The 18,532-nt window shown below is 39.2% G+C and overlaps 1 pseudogene; it reads right to left on the bottom strand.

Annotated features, from left to right (window-relative positions):
• Positions 1-11,276: 11,276 nt before the first annotated feature.
• On the bottom strand, positions 11,277-15,026 carry LOC129552846 (large ribosomal subunit protein uL30-like; annotated as a pseudogene).
• Between the last annotated feature and the right edge of the window lie 3,506 nt (positions 15,027-18,532).

Below are 18,532 nucleotides of genomic sequence, written 5' to 3'. Positions count from 1 at the left end.
CTTGAACCTCCCTCCCACGGCCCTTCCCATCCCACCCCTCTATGTTGTCACAGAGAGCTGGCTTTGGGTCCCCTGCATCATACAGCAAATTGCCACTGGCTATCTGTATTGCATATTGTAATGTATATGTTTCAGTGTGATTCTCTCTAATCATCCCACCCTCTCCTTCCCCCACTGTGTCCAAAAGTCTATTCTTTATGTCTGCATCCCCTTTGCTGCTCTGCAAGTAGGATCATCAGTACTACTTTTCTAGATTCCACGTATATGGGTTAGTATGTTATATTTATCTTTCTCTTTCTGACTTATTTCACTTTGCACAATAGGCTCTAGGTTCATCTACCTCAATAGAACTGACTCAAATGCATCCCTTTTTATAGCTGAGTAAGCGGCGCAGACTGAGGAGACGCCGGCCCCCACGGCGCAGACGTGGGAGACCCAGCCCTGCGCAACTGACCACAAATAGAAGCATGGCCGAGAGGAGCTGCCCCACATCCAAGGTAAGGTACAGCATCTGCGCTTTGCTGGAGCAGCTGTGAAGAGATACTCCATGACCAAGGTAAGAGAAACCCAAATAAGACGGTAGGTATTGCAAGGGGGCATCAGACGGCAGACAAACTGAAATCATAATCGCAGAAAACTAGTTGATCTGATCACATGGACCACAGCCCTGTCTAACTCAATGAAACCAAGCCATGCCCTGTGGGGCCACCCGAGACGGCCGGGTCATGGTGGAGAGATCTGACAGAATGTGGTCCACTGGAGAAGGGAATGGCAAACCACTTCAGTATACTTGCCTTGAGAATCCCATGAACAATATCAAAAGGCAAAATGATAGGATACTGAATGAGGAATTCCTCAGGTTGGTAGGTGCCCAGTATGCTACTGGAGATCAGTGGAGAAATAACTCCAGAAAGAATGAAGGGATGGACCAAAGCAAAACAAATACCCAGTTGTGGATGTGACTGGTGATAGAAGCAAGGTCCGATGCTGTAAAGAGCAATATTGCATAGGAACCTGGAATTCTAGGTCCATGAATCAAGGCAAACTGGAAGTGGTCAAACAGGAGATGATAAGAGTGAACATAGACATTCTAGGAATCAGTGAACTAAAATGGACTGGAATGGGTGAATTTAACTCAGATGACCATTATATCTACTAGTGTGGGCAAGAATCCCTTAGAAGAAATGGAGTAGCCATTTCAACAAAAGAGTCCGAAATGCAGTACTTAGATGCAATCTTAAAAATGATAGAATGATCTCTGTTCGTTTCCAAGGCAAACCATTCAATATTACAGTAATCCAGCCTATGCTCCAACCAGTAATGCTGAAGAAACGGAAGTTGAATGGTTCTATGAAGACCTACAACACCTTTTAGAACTAACACCCAAAAAGATGTCCTTTTCATTATAGGGGACTGGAATGCAGAAGTAGGAAGTCAAGAAGCACGTGGAGTAACAGGCAAATTTGGCCTTGGAGTACAGAATGAAGCAGGGCAAAGGTTAATAGAGTTTTGCCAAGAGAACACACTAGTCATAGCAAACACCCTCTTCCAACAACACAAGGGAAGACTCTATGCATGGACATCATCACCAGATGGTCAACACCGAAATCACACTGATTATATTCTTTGCAGCCAAATGGAGAAGCTCTATACAGTTAGCAAAAAGAAGACCAGGAACTGACTGTGGCTCAGATCATGAACTCCTTATTGCCAAATTCAGACTGAAATTGAAGAAAGTAGGGAAAACCACTAGACCATTCAGATATGACCTAAATCAAATCTCTTATGATTATACAGTGGAAGTAAGAAATAGATTTAAGGGACTAGATCTGATAAATAGAGTGCCTGATGAACTATGGATGGATTCGTGACATTGTACAGGAGACATGGACCAAGACCATCCCCATGGAAAAGAAATGCAAAAAAGCACAATGGCTGTCTGAGGAGGCCTTACAAATAGCTGTGAAAAGAAGTGAAGTGAAAAGCAAAGGAGGAAAGGAAAGATATAAGCATCTGAATGCAGAGTTCCAAAGAATAGCAAGGAGAGATAAGAAAGCCTTCCTCAGCAATCAATGCAAAGAAATAGAGGAAAACAACAGAATAGGAAAAACGAGATCTCTTCTAGAAAATTAGAGATATCAAGGGAATATTTCATGCAAAGATGGGCTCAATAAAGGACAGAAATGGTGTGGACCTAACAGAAGCAGAAGATATTAAGAAGAGGTGGCAAGAATACACAGAAAAACTGTACAAAAAAGATCTTCACGACCAAGATAATCACTATGGTGTGACCACTCACCTGGAGCCAACATCTTGGAATGTGAAGTCAAGTGGGCCTTAGAGAGCATCACGATGAACAAAGCTAGTGGAGGTGATAGAATTCCAATTGAGCTATTTCAAATCCTGAAAGATGATGCTGTGAAAGTACTGCACTCAATATGCCAGCAGATTTGGAAAACTCAGCAGTGGCCACAGGACTGGAAAAGGTCAGTCTTCATTCCAATCCCAAAGAAAGGCAATGCCAAAGAATGCTCAAACTACCGCCAATTGCCCTCATCTCACACGCTAGCAAAGTCATGCTCAAAATTCTCCAAGCCAGGCTTCAGCAATATGTAAACCGTGAACTCCCAGATGTTCAAGCAGGTTTTAGAAAAGGCAGAGGCACCAGAGATCAAATTGCCGACATCCGCTGGATCATGGAAAAAGCAAGAGAATTCCAGAAAAACATCTATTTCTGCTTCATTGACTATGCCAAAGCCTTTGACTGTGTGGATCACAATAAACTGTGGAACATTCTGAAAGAGATGGGAATCCCAGACCACCTGACCTGCCTCTTGAGAAACCTGTATGCAGGTCAGGAAACAACAGTCAGAACTGGACATGGAACAACAGACTGGTTCCAAATAGGAAAAGGAGTACGTCAAGTTTGTATACTCTCACCCTGCTTATTTAACTTATATGCAGAGTACATCATGAGGAACACTGGGTTTGAAGAAACACAAGCTGGAATCAAGATTGCCGGGAGAAATCTCAAAAACCTCAGGTATGCAGATGACACCACCCTTATGGCAGAAAGTGAAGAGGAACTCAAAAGCCTCTTGATGAAAGTGAAAGAGGAGAGTGAAAATGTTGGCTTGAAGCTCAACATTCAGAAAACAAAGATCATGGCATTTGGTCCCATCACTTCATGGGCAATAGATGGAGAAACAGTGGAAACAGTGTCAGACTTTATTTTTGGGGGGCTCCAAAATCACTGCAGATTCTGATTGCAGCCATGAATTTAAAAGACACTTGCTCCTTGGAAGGAAAGTTATGACCAACCTAGATAGCATATTAAAAAGCAGAGACATTACTTTGCCAACAAAGGTCCGTCTAGTCAAGGCTATGGTTTTTCCCGTGGTCATGTATGGATGTGAGAGTTGGACTGTGAAGAAAGCTGATCGCCAAAGAATTGATGCTTTTGACCTGTGGTGCTGGAGAAGACTCTTGAGAGTCCCTTGGACTGCATTCTAAAGGAGATCAATCCTGGGTGTTCATTGGAAGGACTTATGCTAAAGCTGAAACTCCAATACTTTGGCCACCTCATGCGAAGAGTTGACTCACTGGAAAAAACTCTGATGCTGGGAAGGATTGGGGGCAGGAGGAGATGGGGACGACAGAGAACGAGATGGCTGGATGGCATCACCAACTCGATGGACATGAGTTTGAGTGAACTCCGGGAGTTTGTGATGGACAGGGAGGCCTGGCGTGCTGTGATTCATGGGGTCGCAAAGAGTCAGATACGACTAAGCGACTGAACTGAATTTAACTGAATATTCTTTTGGGTATATGTACCACAACTTCTTTATCCATTCATCTGTCAATTGTTTTTATCAATTCATCTAGGTTGCTTCGATGTCCTAGCTATTATGCACAGTGCTGCAAAGAACATTGGGGTACATGTGTCTCTTTCAATTATGGTTTCCTCAGGGTATATGACCAGTAGTGGGATTACTGTGTCATATGGTAATTATGGTAATTTTATTCCTATTTTTTTAAGGAATCTCCATACTGTTCTTCATAGTGGCTGTATCAATTTACATTCCTCACCAGCAGTGCAAGAGATTTCCCTTTTCTCCACACCATCTCCAGCATTTTTTGTCTGTAGACTTTTTCTTGATGGCCATTCTGAGTGGTGTGGAATATCTCACTGTAGTTCTGATTTGCAGTTCTCTAATAATGAGCAATGTTTAGCATCTTTTCATGTATTTATTAGGCATCTGAAACTGTCAGTTTCCTCATTTATTGTCACGTATAAGTGTTCATTTCTCTTTTCTCACTCGAAAGAGAGGCTCTCTCTTTTCCATCAGTCTGAAAGTGTTATCTTTAGTACAAATAACTTTAAATTAAACATGGTAAATTTACCATGTTTATATGTTTTGCTTTATATTAACTCCAACTCAGGAAATTTTTGATTCATTTCCTCAAGAAATTTCAGCCTTTAAAGAGAATCACATTCATAGCAATTTTTCCATCTTTTTATCACATCAATACATTGTGAATATTGACTGGTTAGTTTTAAGCAATGTGAAAATATTTATTTTCAAAGAAAGGGTGGGCACAGTGAGAGAATAACAAGTTCAGAGATCAAACTAAAATTTCTGAGATGAACCAACTATTAAGCAATGGTTATTTCAGCTGTAACTTTGTTTAATTTAATTTTTTATTGAAAGATAATTGCTTTACAGAATTTTGTTGTTTTCTATCAAACCTCAAGATGAATCTTAGTTATATCTTTTAAAATTTGAATTTCAAGATTTTCGTATTAAAATTTGTTTTCAGCATAAGTCAGGTTTCAGTCTGTATTGAATCTCAGTTTACTGTCAGTTCCACCATTAAACATCATTATACCAGAAGACCACTTCACTTATCACTCCCAGAGAAGTCTCTTTAAACTAAGACTCTAAAGATCAGGCAGGTTTTATTTCTAGTCATAGTGATGCCTTTATTACAGAGGTAATTATTCTCTATAACATGTAAATCATCAAAGTGGAGGGAAAAAAAGTTAAAAACTGCCAGTTTCTGGTGCTATTCAACTGTAAAGAACTATATTCAGGAAGCAGAAAGCATTTTGGTTAGGATAAAATTAAAATCTATTCTTATTTCTTGTAAGAATGGAGAATGATGACTTGAAGACATGTAAGAAATGACTTGATGAAAAAGAACATTTTATATTCATAATAAGGTAGCCAAAGTTGGCCAGAGCAGTGGCAGTTTCTAACAGTTCTATAGGAATCCTGTAGTCATATGTACTCTGAATATAATCGTAGACAAATAGCAAATCTAAATAATCTGATAATAAATCTAAATAATTTCCTGGCTCTCAGCCTTCCCAGAAAACTTTTAAAGGCTTCCTACCTGAAAAGGTGTTATGAGTTTGCTACCAGGGCAAATTTCCGCGGGGAGAGAAAGGTCACTAGGAACCCAGACAGTCATTTTGTAGTGAGAGAACATGAACGTCTTCGTGAACCCCTGGGCACCCCCTCTTCCCATCCCTCTCAGTTAAAGGACGGGAGGGGGAGGGAAGGGAAATGGCCCCAACCCATGGCTTCTTCTGCCCTGAAAGACCATGGCCTCCACCGTTACACACTGGTCAAGAATAATGCCATGAATCACTCAGTAGCTTTGCTTCAGATATCTTGAAACAACTTACCACAGTTTTCAGGCAGTAATAATCTTATCATTTGTATAGTGAAAAGATAGCCTTACCAGTGCTAATGACATGCCCAGTCACCAAATGTTGAAACCTTTACATTATTCAGGGGAAACAGGAACTGGGCAAAGTGATCAAGAGGATTCACTTATTCCAAAGGCAGTGAAACTTCCAAGTTCAGCACAGCAGACACAGATACATTTCTCTTATCTTTCCGTGTGCCCATTGTCTTTGTCAGGGTGCCCCAAACATATTTTTTGCCAAGAACTTAATCCAGGCATCTAGAAGTTAGAGATGTGTAAGGTTCCAATAAGCACCTGGGACAGATCCATACAAAGAACTAAGGGGTGCTCTTTCCCTCTTGTGCTGTTTCCAGCATGGGTTCTTTCTCCTTTCTCTGATGGATCCCATTTTAATCTGGGTGTTTCTAAGCCTATTTTATTGTTAGAAATATTAAAGAAAATTCAAAAATATACTATTATATGTTTAACGTAGGTGAAATAGAGGGAAATTCACATTTGCTTTGAGGGAATTAAAAAGTTCTCAATCCAGGGAAGGAAAATGGCCAAATGATTCCCAAGCCAGTGGGAGATGAAGTCCACAGCATCACTTTGACAGCACAGAAATCTGCCTTTGGGTAAAGCATGACATAGCGCACTCATGCTTCTGTTCAACGGGCATGAGAATTTTGGTTCTAGAACCAAGCTTTTGATTCTGGGTAAATAGTGAATTTTCCATTGCAGCAATGCTCAATAAGATGTGCCCCGAGTATACTGTTAGTTGTCTCTGTAAGGTTATTGTAAATTATGTGGGTGTTGTCATAGCTGTGTTCTACACATGGGAAAGCCTTGTAACCCAGATGGAGGAGTTAGTCTGCCAAAGTTGGGCTTCATGTTCTTGCTGCAGACGCTCTCAGCTTAGCCATAATCACACTGTCTTCAGAAGAGCAACCAAGACCAAAACTGCAGGGTGGCTTAGTACATTGTTAAGTTTATTTAATTTTAAAGAATATGTGCCTTTATCCTCACCAGACTTAGTGTAGATAAATTTCTTAGGTAACTAGATGAATAATTTTTAACTTGCATAATATCCTTGTTCTGAATATATGTAAACCTTAAGAAGAGATAATAAGAAAAGCCTAAACATGAAATTTTATCTAGCTTCTGAGAAACAAATAGTGTTTATACCACAGAGGCAATTTTTATTTTTTTCCTAAAACGTAATGTAGACCATAAAATTATTTGCAAAACAAACCAAGGCTCTATCAATCCTATCAGACATTAAAAATGTGCAAGAATTTGCAAATAAATACATTGGAAAGAATGTATCCATTGGGAGAAAAAAAATTACACATTTGATTACATTAGACATCATTTTTTCCCCCTGCTGTCAAAGATGAAAACAGAGTTTACTTTTCACTGGAGCAAATGCATTATAATCTTACTCCATTAAAGGCCAAATTTGAGGATTATACATTTGAGAGAATGAACTTCCTTTTATTTGTTTAAAATGTACTTTTATTATGTGGGAGTGAGTTGACTGGGTACTGCTAAAGCTTCCACTGGTTTGTGAAATATGATTTCTGTTGAAGCAGTCTGAATGCAGGCTGGAAAAGAATTTACAGACACAGAACATTTCAGAAGGGAGTGAGTTTATTAAGAACAAAGAGCAGAAATAGTGTGGGCACTGCGAGTTCAACGGGCCGACCTCCTGACAAACCAGAGAGAGTCGACAGTTTTTATGGGTTAGTAGACTCAAGACTGGAGAAGGCAATGGCACCCCACTCCAGTACTCTTGCCTGGAAAATCCCTTGGACAAAGGAGCCTGGTAGACTGCAGTCCATGGGGTCACTAAGAGTTAGACACGATTGAATCGACTTAGCAGCAGCAGCAGCATCCTCAAGACAAAGAAAACTCCTGCTGGAAGATTGGCATAAAGGTGATTGCTTAGGGTATTATAAGGTGATTACTGGGGTGGGCATCTTTGACTAATTTGAGGTTCAGGAAGCCTGCTTGTGATGATCAGGGGGCCTTTGCCAACAGTTACAAAGGGACTCAGTCAGCTTCTGGGGGGACCTGGGGTCTGGGCTCCACTTCTGTGGCCTTGTGGCAAGGCCTCATGGCTTTGGCCTTGGGGCAGGACTCAACAATCTCTTACATTCATTTTAAAGTCTAAAGAAGACCCACACATTAAGTATGCTACTAGGGAGATGCCTAAGGAAAAGAAATAACTGTTAAGAGGAGGAGGGCTCTAGATGCATCAGAAGAAACTTATTCACTGGAAAAAAAAAAAAAAGTAAAACATAAAAATTGAAAAAGATGTTTTCAAAGGGAGAAGAACCAAATCAATAAAATTAGAAATGAAAATGGAGAGATCACAACCAACAACGCAGAAATACAAAGGATCATTAGAGAATACTATCAGCAATTATATGGCAATAAAATGGACAATTTGGAAGAAATGGACAAATTCTTAGAAAATTACAACTTTCTAAAACTGAACCAGGAAAAAATAGAAAATGTTAATAGACCCATCACAAGCACAGAAATAGAAGCTGTAATCAGAAATCATGTAATCATGTCAATGTATGGCAAAACCAACCAATATAATATTGTAAAATAATTAGCCTCCGATAAAAAATAAAAAATACAACATATACTGAGAAAAAGAAAAGAAAAAGATGTTTTATTTGGGGTCATTCAGTCAGTTCAGTTCAGTTGCTCAGTTGTGTCCGACTCTTTGCGACCCCATGAATCACAGCACGCCAGGCCCCCCGTCCATCACCAACTCCCGGAGTTCACTCAAACTCATGTCCATCGAGTCGGTGATGCCATTAGCCATCTCATTCTCTGTCGTCCCTTCTCCTCCTGCCCTCAATCCCTCCCAACATCAGACTCTTTTCCAGTGAGTCAACTCGTCGCATGAGGTGGCCAAAGTATTGGAGCTTCAGCTTCAGCATCAGTTCTTCCAATGAACACCCAGGACTGATCTCCTTTAGAATGGACTGGTTGGATCTCCTTGCAGTCAGTCCAAGGGACTCTCAAGAGTCTTCTCCAACACCACAGTTCAAAAGCATCAATACTTCGGCAATCAGCTGAGAACTAAATCCAGGGAAGACATCTCTGAGGAACCATTCCAAATATGTTAAGGAGGAACCAGAATACACAGGAGATTTTGCTTTAAAAAAAAGTTGTCAAACATCAAAGATTACTCCAATCACAAAAAATCAGACATCTCAAGTTAATGATTTTAGTGCTTTTCTATGTATGGGAAGAGGCAAGAGTCTGGGCTCACCGAAATGATTCCTTAGATAGGCATCTTAACTACCTAGGATCAGTACTCTTGTTTTTCTCCATCCCAAATCCCCCAGTTTGACTAGACTAAAAGTGTTGTCTCAATGAAGAGAAGGTCATGAGTAAACACATCTGGCTCAGCTTGGTGACCAGATCTGCTTCTGTTGGTCACCCACTTGCTACCCGGATGGATTCTAAGTCAGCTGGTGATACAGGTTTTGTTTGTAGCAAAGATGGGAAAGACAAAGGAAGAGACAGAAAGGTGAATCTTAGGGGAAAATAGTTAAATGTCTGAAAGGTGGGCCTTTTGAAATGGAGTGTCCTATCTTCATACATCAGCCACTTAAGATACGTCACAAGTATTCCCCAGTCAGAATTACCCCTTCCTTTCTTTATGCTCCCAGAGGATTTCTCTCTACCTCAGGAGGAGCACACGTGACACTGCGTTGCTGCTTGTCCACATGCCACCTCTTCCCAATAACACTAGGTTTCCTAATGGGTCAGCTCTGTGAAGTCTAGTCATCTGTCCAGTACTTGGAAGAGTCTGAACCCAGTACTTGCTTACTGTATACTGGGTAGATGAACAATCATATACAAAAGTAAATTGTACCCAGAGGATGGACTCATCACCTGTTCCCCTTTGTATTCTCAGTGCCCAGCACAATTCCTGACTAGGAAGGTCTTGGTATAAACAAGTAGGTAAAAAGATCTGTAACTCTGGCAAACAGACTCACTTTTGAACCTCAGCTTTAAGCTGGAATAAGTTATTGGGTTGGCCAAAAAGTTTGCTTACATTCTTCTGTAATATCTTCTGGAAAATACCAAAGAAACTTTTTGGCCAACCCAATACATCTCTGTACTTCCGTTTTCTCACTTTAAAATGGGGTTGATTGATTAACTAAGTAATACACACATTAAAGGTTTGCCCAGTACCATGTATAAACAAGGCCTCATTAAAATATCAGCAAATCTTACAGTAAAGGCTATAAAATTGACTTAATTCTTCACTGTCTATTTAGCTGAAATGTTTATTTAATTTTTAAGTTCCAAAATCCCATGAGGAAAAGGCTAATGTGACAGTAAAAACCTTTGTACCTGTGGCACATTATCCGTAAGAAAGTTAAATGGAATGGAATTACCCCAAAATCAAAGGGTAAAATTGTCAGAAATAAACACCATTGATTCCAATTAACTCTAGATGTTTGTTTAGCTGGCCCCACTGTTCACTCGGTCACTTTATGTTGCCATCACCTCATCAAATCCTTTCCAGAATATCACTGCTGCTGCTGCTGCTAAGTCACTTCAGTCATGTCTGACTCTGTGCGACCCCACAGATGGCAACCCACCAGGCTCCCCTGTCCCTGGGATTCTCCAGGCAAGAACACTGGAGTGGGTTGCCATTTCCTTCTCCAATACATGAAAGTGAAAAGTGAAAGTGAAGTCACTCAGTCGTATCCAACTTCACGACCCCATGGACTGCAGCCTACCAGGTTCCTCCACCCATGGGATTTCCCACTAGTTAAATTTATTTACCACTGTATATCCCAGGGGCATTTCAGGGCCTCATACACTGAAACTTCATTTTTTTACACCCTTCTTATTCCTGAGAAGATATGGTTCTCGTCTTTCAGAATTGGGATAACTGAAGTCTGGCTTAAGTAATCTGGCTTAAGACAGTAGGACTCAGTAAGGAAATACCCAACTAGCAATTGGACAATAATTAGCAACTGGATAATCTGGCCCAGGGTCTAGGTCTTCCTAGGGTGCTACACTCGGGCTCATCTTTTAACTTTTCTGAGTCTCAGTGTCATTATTTATAAAATGTGAGTAAAAGTCTCTGCTCCTTTTAAATCTTATAGCTATAAACGGCGTTGTATACCTGAAAATGTAAGGCAAGTATTAAATCTTACATCTAAGTACCTCACACTCATCGCTTCTCTCTTCAAAAGAACCTCTTTTGAAACATTGCCAGGACATAAACAAATATCGCCACAGTTTGCTTTGGAGGGATCTTTTCTTAAATGGATCAAAGATCAGTTCTCCAAGTATAATCTAGCATGATTGTATTGACTTAGCAAATGAAGAAACTGGAATGCAGAGGTGCTGTAACTTGCCCTGATTTTACACAGCAGACTAGTGTGTGGTTTCTATACCAAGAAACCCAGCCTAAGTCCTTCTGTTCAGTGCACTGACCACAGAATGAGGAGGCCTTTGTATTTTTTTACAGTTCAATTTGAAAGCCTTCACTGTTTATTAACTGACCAGATACAAAAATAATCATGGTAGATAACTTAGTTCATGCCTCTAATAAGCCTATTGATCAGCTTGTCCCTGTTGCCAGTATCTCCAACTTAAAGAAGATACATGATCTTTTTCTTCATTCCATCTTCTAGAAAAGACAATTTGAAGGGCCACAGGAAGTTGTTTGTTTCTTTGAAACATTTTTTAAGAGTATTGATCTCATGAATCAGATCCTTATGCCATATTTGCCTAGAGATCAAGCAATCAGCATGTTATCAGGGCAATTCACTTCTTATTGATTTGGTCATAACAACACTTAAAGATCAGTTCATTTACGGACTTCAGTTTTGGATACCCCCATGCAATGTATGGTTCCAGAATTCTCAGCATGTTATTTTTTTTTTATTATTTCTAAAAAAGAATTTTATTAAAAAAGCACAAATGCAGAGAAATGAACAGAGGAAAATTTATGCGTCGAACCTGGACTGGTCACTTATGATAATATACATGCTACAATTCCATTCTCTCCAATCATTCCACCTTCACCCTCTCCCACAGAGTCCCAAAGACTGTTCTAAATGCCTATGTCTCTTTTGCAGTCTCTTATACAGGGTTCAGATTACCATTTTTCTAAATTCCATATATATGCGTTAATATACGGTATTGATGTTCTTCTTTCTGGCTTACTTCACTCTGTATAATTGGCTCCAATTTCATCCACCTCATTAAAACTGATTCAAATGCATTCTTTTTGATGGCTGAGAAATACTCCATTGTGTATATGTACCAAAGCTTTCTTATCCATTCATCTGCAGATGGACATCTAGGTTGCTTCCATGTCCTGGCTATTATAAACAGTGCTGCAATGAACATTGGAGTACATGTGTCTCTTTCAATTCTGGTTTCCTCGGTGTGTATGCCCAGGAGTGCGATCGCTGGATCATATGGCAGTTCTATTTCCAGTTTTCTGAGGAATCTCCACACTGTTCTCCATAGTGGCTGTACTAGTTTGCATTCCCACCAACAGTGTAAGAGGGTTCCCTTCTCTCCACACCCTCTCCAGCACTTATTGCATGTAGACTTTTGGATGGCAGCCATTCTGACTGGTGTGAAATGGTATCTCATTGTGGTTTTGATTTGCATTTCTCTGATGATGAGGGATGTTGAGCATTTTTTCATGTGTTTGTTAGCCATCTTTATGTCTTCTTTGGAGAAATGTCTGTTTAGTTCTTTGGCCCATTTTTTGATTGGGTCACTTAGTTTTCTGGAATTAAGCTGCAGGAGCTGCTTGTATAATTTGGAGATTAATCCTTTATCAGTTGCTTCATTTGCTATTATTTTCTCCCATTCTGAAGGCTGTCTTCTCACCTTGCTTAGAGTTTCCTTTGCTGTGCAGAAGCTTTTGATTTTAATTAGGTCCCATTTGTTTATTTTTGCTTTTATTTCCAATATTCTGGGAGGTGGGTCTTGGAGGATCCTGCTGTGATTTATGTCGGAGAGTGTTTTGCCTACGTTCTCCTCTAGGAGTTTTATAGTTTCTGGTCTTACATTTAGATCTTTAATCCATTTTGAGTTTATTTTGGTGTATGGTGTTAGGAAGTGTTCTAGTTTCATTCTTTTACAAGTGGCTGACCAGTTTTCCCAGCACCACTTGTTAAAGAGACTGTCTTTTCTCCATTTTATATTCTTGCCTCCTTTGTCGAAGATAAGGTGTCCATAGGAGCGTGGGTTTATCTCTGGGCTTTCTATTTTGTTCCATTGATCTATATTTCTGTCTTTATGCCAGTACCATACTGTCTTGATGATTGTGGCTTTGTAATAGAGCCTGAAGTCCGGCAGGTTAATTCCCCCAGTTCCATTCTTCTTCCTCAAGATTGCTTTGGCTATTCGAGGTTTTTTGTATTTCCATACAAATTGTGAGATTATTTGTTCTAGTTCTGTGAAAAATATTGTTGGTAGCTTGATAGGGATTGCATTGAATGTATAAATTACTTTGGGTAGTATACTCATTTTTACAATATTTATTCTTCCAATCCACGAACACGGTATATTTCTCCATCTATTTGTGTCCTCTTTGATTACTTTCACTAGTGTTTTATAGTTTTCTATGTACAAGTCTTTTGTTTCCTTAGGTAGATATATTCCTAAGTATTTAATTCTTTTCATTGCAACAGTGAATGGAATAGTTTCCTTAATTGCTCTTTCTATTTTCTCATTATTAGTGTATAGGAATGCAAGGGATTTCTGTGTGTTGATTTTATATCCTGCAACTTTGCTGTAATCATTGATTAGCTCTAATAGTTTTCTGGTAGAGTCTTTAGGGTTTTCTGTGTAGAGGATCATGTCATCAGCGAACAGTGAAAGCTTTACTTCTTCTTTTCCAATTTGTATTCCTTTTATGTCTTTTTCTGCTCTGATTGCTGTGGCCAAAACTTCCAGAACTATGTTGAATAGTAGTGGTGAGAGTGGGCACCCTTGTCTTGTTCCTGACTTTAGGGGAAATGCTTTCAGTTTTTCACCATTGAGGATAATGTTTGCTGTGGGTTTGTCATATATAGCTTTTATTATGTTGAGGTATGTCCCTTCAATTCCCACTTTCTGGAGAGTTTTTATCAAAAATGGATGTTGAATTTTGTCGAAGGCTTTCTCTGCATCTATTGAGATAATCATATGATTTTTATTTTTCAGTTTGTTAATGTGGTGTATTACGTTGATTGATTTGCGTATATTGAAGAATCCTTGCATTCCTGGGATAAAGTCCACTTGGTCATGATGTATGATCTTCTTAATGTGTTGTTGGATTCTGATTGCTAGAATTTTGTTAAGGATTTTTGCATCTATGTTCATCAGTGATATTGGCCTGTAGTTTTCTTTTTTTGTGGGGTCTTTACCAGGTTTAGGGATTAGGGTGATGGTGGCCTCATAGAATGAGTTTGGAAGTTTCCCTTCCTCAGCTGTTTTCTGGAAGAGTTTGAGTAGAATAGGTGTTAGCTCTTCTCTAAATTTTTGGTAGAATTCAGCTGTGAAGCCGTCTGGACCTGGGCTTTTGTTTGCTGGGAGATTTTTGATTACAGTTTCAATTTCCGTGCTTGTGATGGGTTTGTTCAGATTTTCTATTTCTTCCTGGTTCAGTTTTGGAAAGTTGTACTTTTCTAGGAATTTGTCTATTTCTTCCAGGTTATTCATTTTATTTCAGCATGTTATTTGAAACCTTGTTGAGCTTCACAAAGGTGCTGCTGAAGATCTGACAAATGCTAATAAGCCACAGCACCTTTTGATCCTCTGGGCTCACACCACTAATAACTCTGATCCTGATGACAAATGCCCATTTGGGTTCCACAGGTACATAGAAGTTGCCAGCTTTTCCTGCCATTCTAGACATTTGGATTTCAATTCTGTATATCTGCCTGTATTCCTTGTGATAGTGCTTAGCTGTTTCATAGATAAGAGTCCTCCTTGCCTGTTGAAGCACCTTTGGGGCAAACTTCTTTCTCAGGTACTTGATCTTAAGCTCTGAAAAATTCTTTTGCTTTTTCTTAAGGGTTTCTGGCCCTGGTGGCTCAGACAGTAAAGAATCTGCCTGCAATGCAGGAGACCTGGGTCTGATCTCTGGGTCAGGAAGATATCCTAGAGAAGGGAATGGCAACCCACTTCAGTATTCTTGCCTGGAGAATGCCATGGACAGAGGAGCCTGGTGGGCTACAGTCCATGGGATCACAAAGAGTCAGGCATGAGTGAGCGACTAACAGTTTCATTTCTGGCATACCAGGAACCTTGTTTTTCTTTTCTGCACCCTCCATAGCTGCAGTCAGAAAAGAGCGAGGCCTTTGTAGTTTATGTGTAAATAAATAAATCCAGAAGTAATGAGCTGACACAAATAGGCCACTTGTTTTTCCAGAACTGGATATCTTGAATATTCAAACTGAAGATACATGATTTAGTAAATGGAAAAATATGGAGAATTTACATTTATTGTGGGCAGCATCGACGATATGGAGCTTTTGTAAATGTTTCCCTGAAGGAAGAATCTCTGGAAAACTTGTGTTGAAATGCATACAAATTTGGTGGAACCTTGTTTGCCCTTGCCTTTTTTTTTTATTGCAGAGGACATTCATGCTATGATTGAGGTTGTGTCTATCATGGGAATCCTAGAAGGTCCTTTACTGTCTGTCACAGACAAATAAAAGCAGCAGCAGCTAAGAGGACATAGGAAAAATGCCAGCAGTTACCCTAGAGCAGTGGTCAGTAAGTAGCATCTCACAGCCCAGATAGAATGTTTTGGTATGTGAGCCTCTGGTAGACCTGTAAGCATTGCTAGTTTAAATGAAGAGTTGATTTTTCTCTTTAAATAACAGCAGGGGCAAACAATTAATTTATTGATTGACTAATGGTGTATATTCAGCTCTGTTCAGAGAGAATCAGTCCCGTTTAATGAGAGACTCTGCCTTCATTAAATTAATCAAGTCATTACTAAGTAAATACGTGGCTAGATTTCATAGAATTTGTACCTCATAATAAAGACTAAGTTAACATTTCCCTGAAACAAGCACTTAGAAATTGAGAAAAACTGAGTTATAATTTTTCCCTGAAGTCAAAAATGACTAGTCTCCAAGAAGAACATGAAATGATACTTGGAGCATGATACTGTGCATAGAAAATCTTAAAGACAGTACAAGAAAACTATTAGAATTCATCAATGAGTTTGGTAAATTTGCAGAATACAAAATTAATGTACAGAAATTTGTTGCATTTCTATATGTGACAACAAACCATCAGCCAGAAATTAAGGAAAAAATCCCTTTCACCATTCCATCAAAAAGAATAAAATACATAGGGAAAAAAAATCTACCTAAGAAGGCAAAAGATCTCTACTCTGAAGACTGTAAAACATCAATGAAAGAACTTGAAGACAGCACAAATGAAGGAAAGATATACTATATTATTGGACTGGAAGAATCAGTACTGTTAAAATGACCATACTACCAAGGCAATCTCAGATTCAATACAATACCTATCAAGTTATCAATGGCATTTTTCACAGAACTAAAACAAAAAATATTAAAATTTGTATAGACACTCAGTTCAGTTCAGTCGCTCAGTCGTGTCCGACTCTCCACGACCCCATGAATCACAGCACGCCAGGCCTCCCTGTCCATCACCAACTCCCGGAGTTCACTCAAACCCATGTCCACAGAGTTGGTGATGCCATCCAGCCATCTCATTCTCCGTCATCCCCTTCTCCTCCCGCCCCCAACCTTTCCCAGCATCAGAGTCTTTTCCAGTGAGTCAACTCATCGCATGAGGTGGCCAAAGTATTGCAGCTTCAGCTTTAGCATCAGTCCTTCCAATGAACACCCAGGATCGATCTCCCTTAGACATTCAGAAGACCCCAAATTGCCAAAGCAACCTCAAGAAATAAAAATAGGGCTGGACAAATCATGCTCCCCAACTGCAGACTATATTATAAAACTACAGTAATCAAAACAATATGGAAAGAAAGTATAGAACAGGATAGAAAATCCAGAAATAAACCCACCCACTTACCATCAATTAATCTATGACAAAGGAGACAGGAATATACAATGGAGAAAAGATGATCTCTTCAATAAGAGAAGAGAAAACTGGTTCTGGGAAAACTGAACAGCAGCATGTAAAAGAATAAAATTAGAACATATTCTAATACCATGTAAAAAAGTAAACTCAAAATAGATTAAAGACCTAAATGCAAGATGGGATACTATAAAACTACTAGAGGAGAACATAGGCAGAACTCTCTTTGACATAAATCATAGAACTATTTGTTTGGATGTGTTTCCTAGAGTAATGGAAAAAAACAGCAAACAAATGGGACATAACTAAGCTTAAAAGCATTTGCATAGCAAAGGAAACCCAAAGCAAAACAAGGAGACAACCTATAGAATGGGAGAAAATATTTGCAAATGATGTGGCTGACAAGAGGTTCATTTCCAAAATATATAAACAGCTCATACAGCTCAATATCATAAAAACAACCTAATTTTAAAAATGGACAGAAGACCAGACTAGACATTTCTCTAAATAAAACATACAGATGGTCAAGAGGCACATGAAAAGATACTCAACATCCACAAATAATAAACGCAGAAGAGAGGATGGAGAAGAGCAAACCCTCCTACACTACTGATGGGAATGTAAATTGCTACAGCCACTGTGGAGAACAGTATGGAGTTTCCCTAAAATACTAAAAATAGAGTTACCATGTGATATAGCAATCCCACTCCTGGGCATATATCTGGAAAAGGTAAAAACTCTAATTCAAAAAGACACATGCACCCAAATGTTCATAGCAGCACAGCACTATTTATAATAGCTAAGATATGGGAACAACCTAAATGCTCATCAACAGATGTATGGATAAAGAAGATGTTCTGTACACACACACACACACAAACACACAAAATGGAATATTACTCAGCCATTAAAAAGAATGAAATAATCCATTTGCAGCAACAGGGATGGGCTTAGGGATTATCGCACTAAGTAAAGTAAGTCAGAGAAAGACAAATACCTCATGGTATCATTCATGTGGTATCATTTATATGTGTAATCTAAATTACAAAAATAGAAATAGACTCACAGACATAGAAAACAAATATATGGTTACCAAAGTGGGGGATGCATTAGGAATTTGAGATTAGCAGATACACACTACTTACTATATAAAATGTAGGTGCCTATCACCATAAGTTTAAAGAAAATCACTGCTTCCAAACCTCTTGCTGCTTCCCGTAATTTTTGGCTTGTTTTGTTTTCATTTTCATTTGTCTTAATATATTTTTTAATTAATTTATTTTATTTGGAGGCTAATTTTTGGTGGTTTTCACCATACATTGATAGGAATCAGCCATGGGTGTACATGTGTCCCCCATCCCCAACCCCCCTCCCTCCTCCCTCCCCATCCCATCCCTCTGGGTCATCCCAGTGCACAGGTTTGGAGGGCCCTGTTTCATGCATTGAACTTTGACTGGGCATCCATTTCGCATATGGTAATATACATGTTTCAGTGCTGTTCTCTCAAATCATCCCACACTTGCCTTCTCCCACAGAGTCGAACAGTCTGTTCTTTGTATCTGTGTCTCTTTTGTTGTTTTGCATACACGGTCATCATTACCATCTTTCTAAATTCCGTATATATGCCTTAATATACTGCATTGGTGTTTTTCTTTCTGAATTACTTCACTCTGTATAATAGGCTCCAGTTTCATCCAACTCATTAAAACTCATTCAAATGCATTTTTTATAATAGCTGAGTAATAGTCCATTGTGT

Source organism: Moschus berezovskii, chromosome 3, assembly GCF_049115385.1.
Source record: "Moschus berezovskii isolate FMDL1 chromosome 3, NW_MosBer_1.0, whole genome shotgun sequence".
NCBI classification, from domain to species: Eukaryota; Metazoa; Chordata; class Mammalia; order Artiodactyla; family Moschidae; genus Moschus; species Moschus berezovskii.
This window is presented reverse-complemented; position numbering and strand designations above follow the sequence as displayed.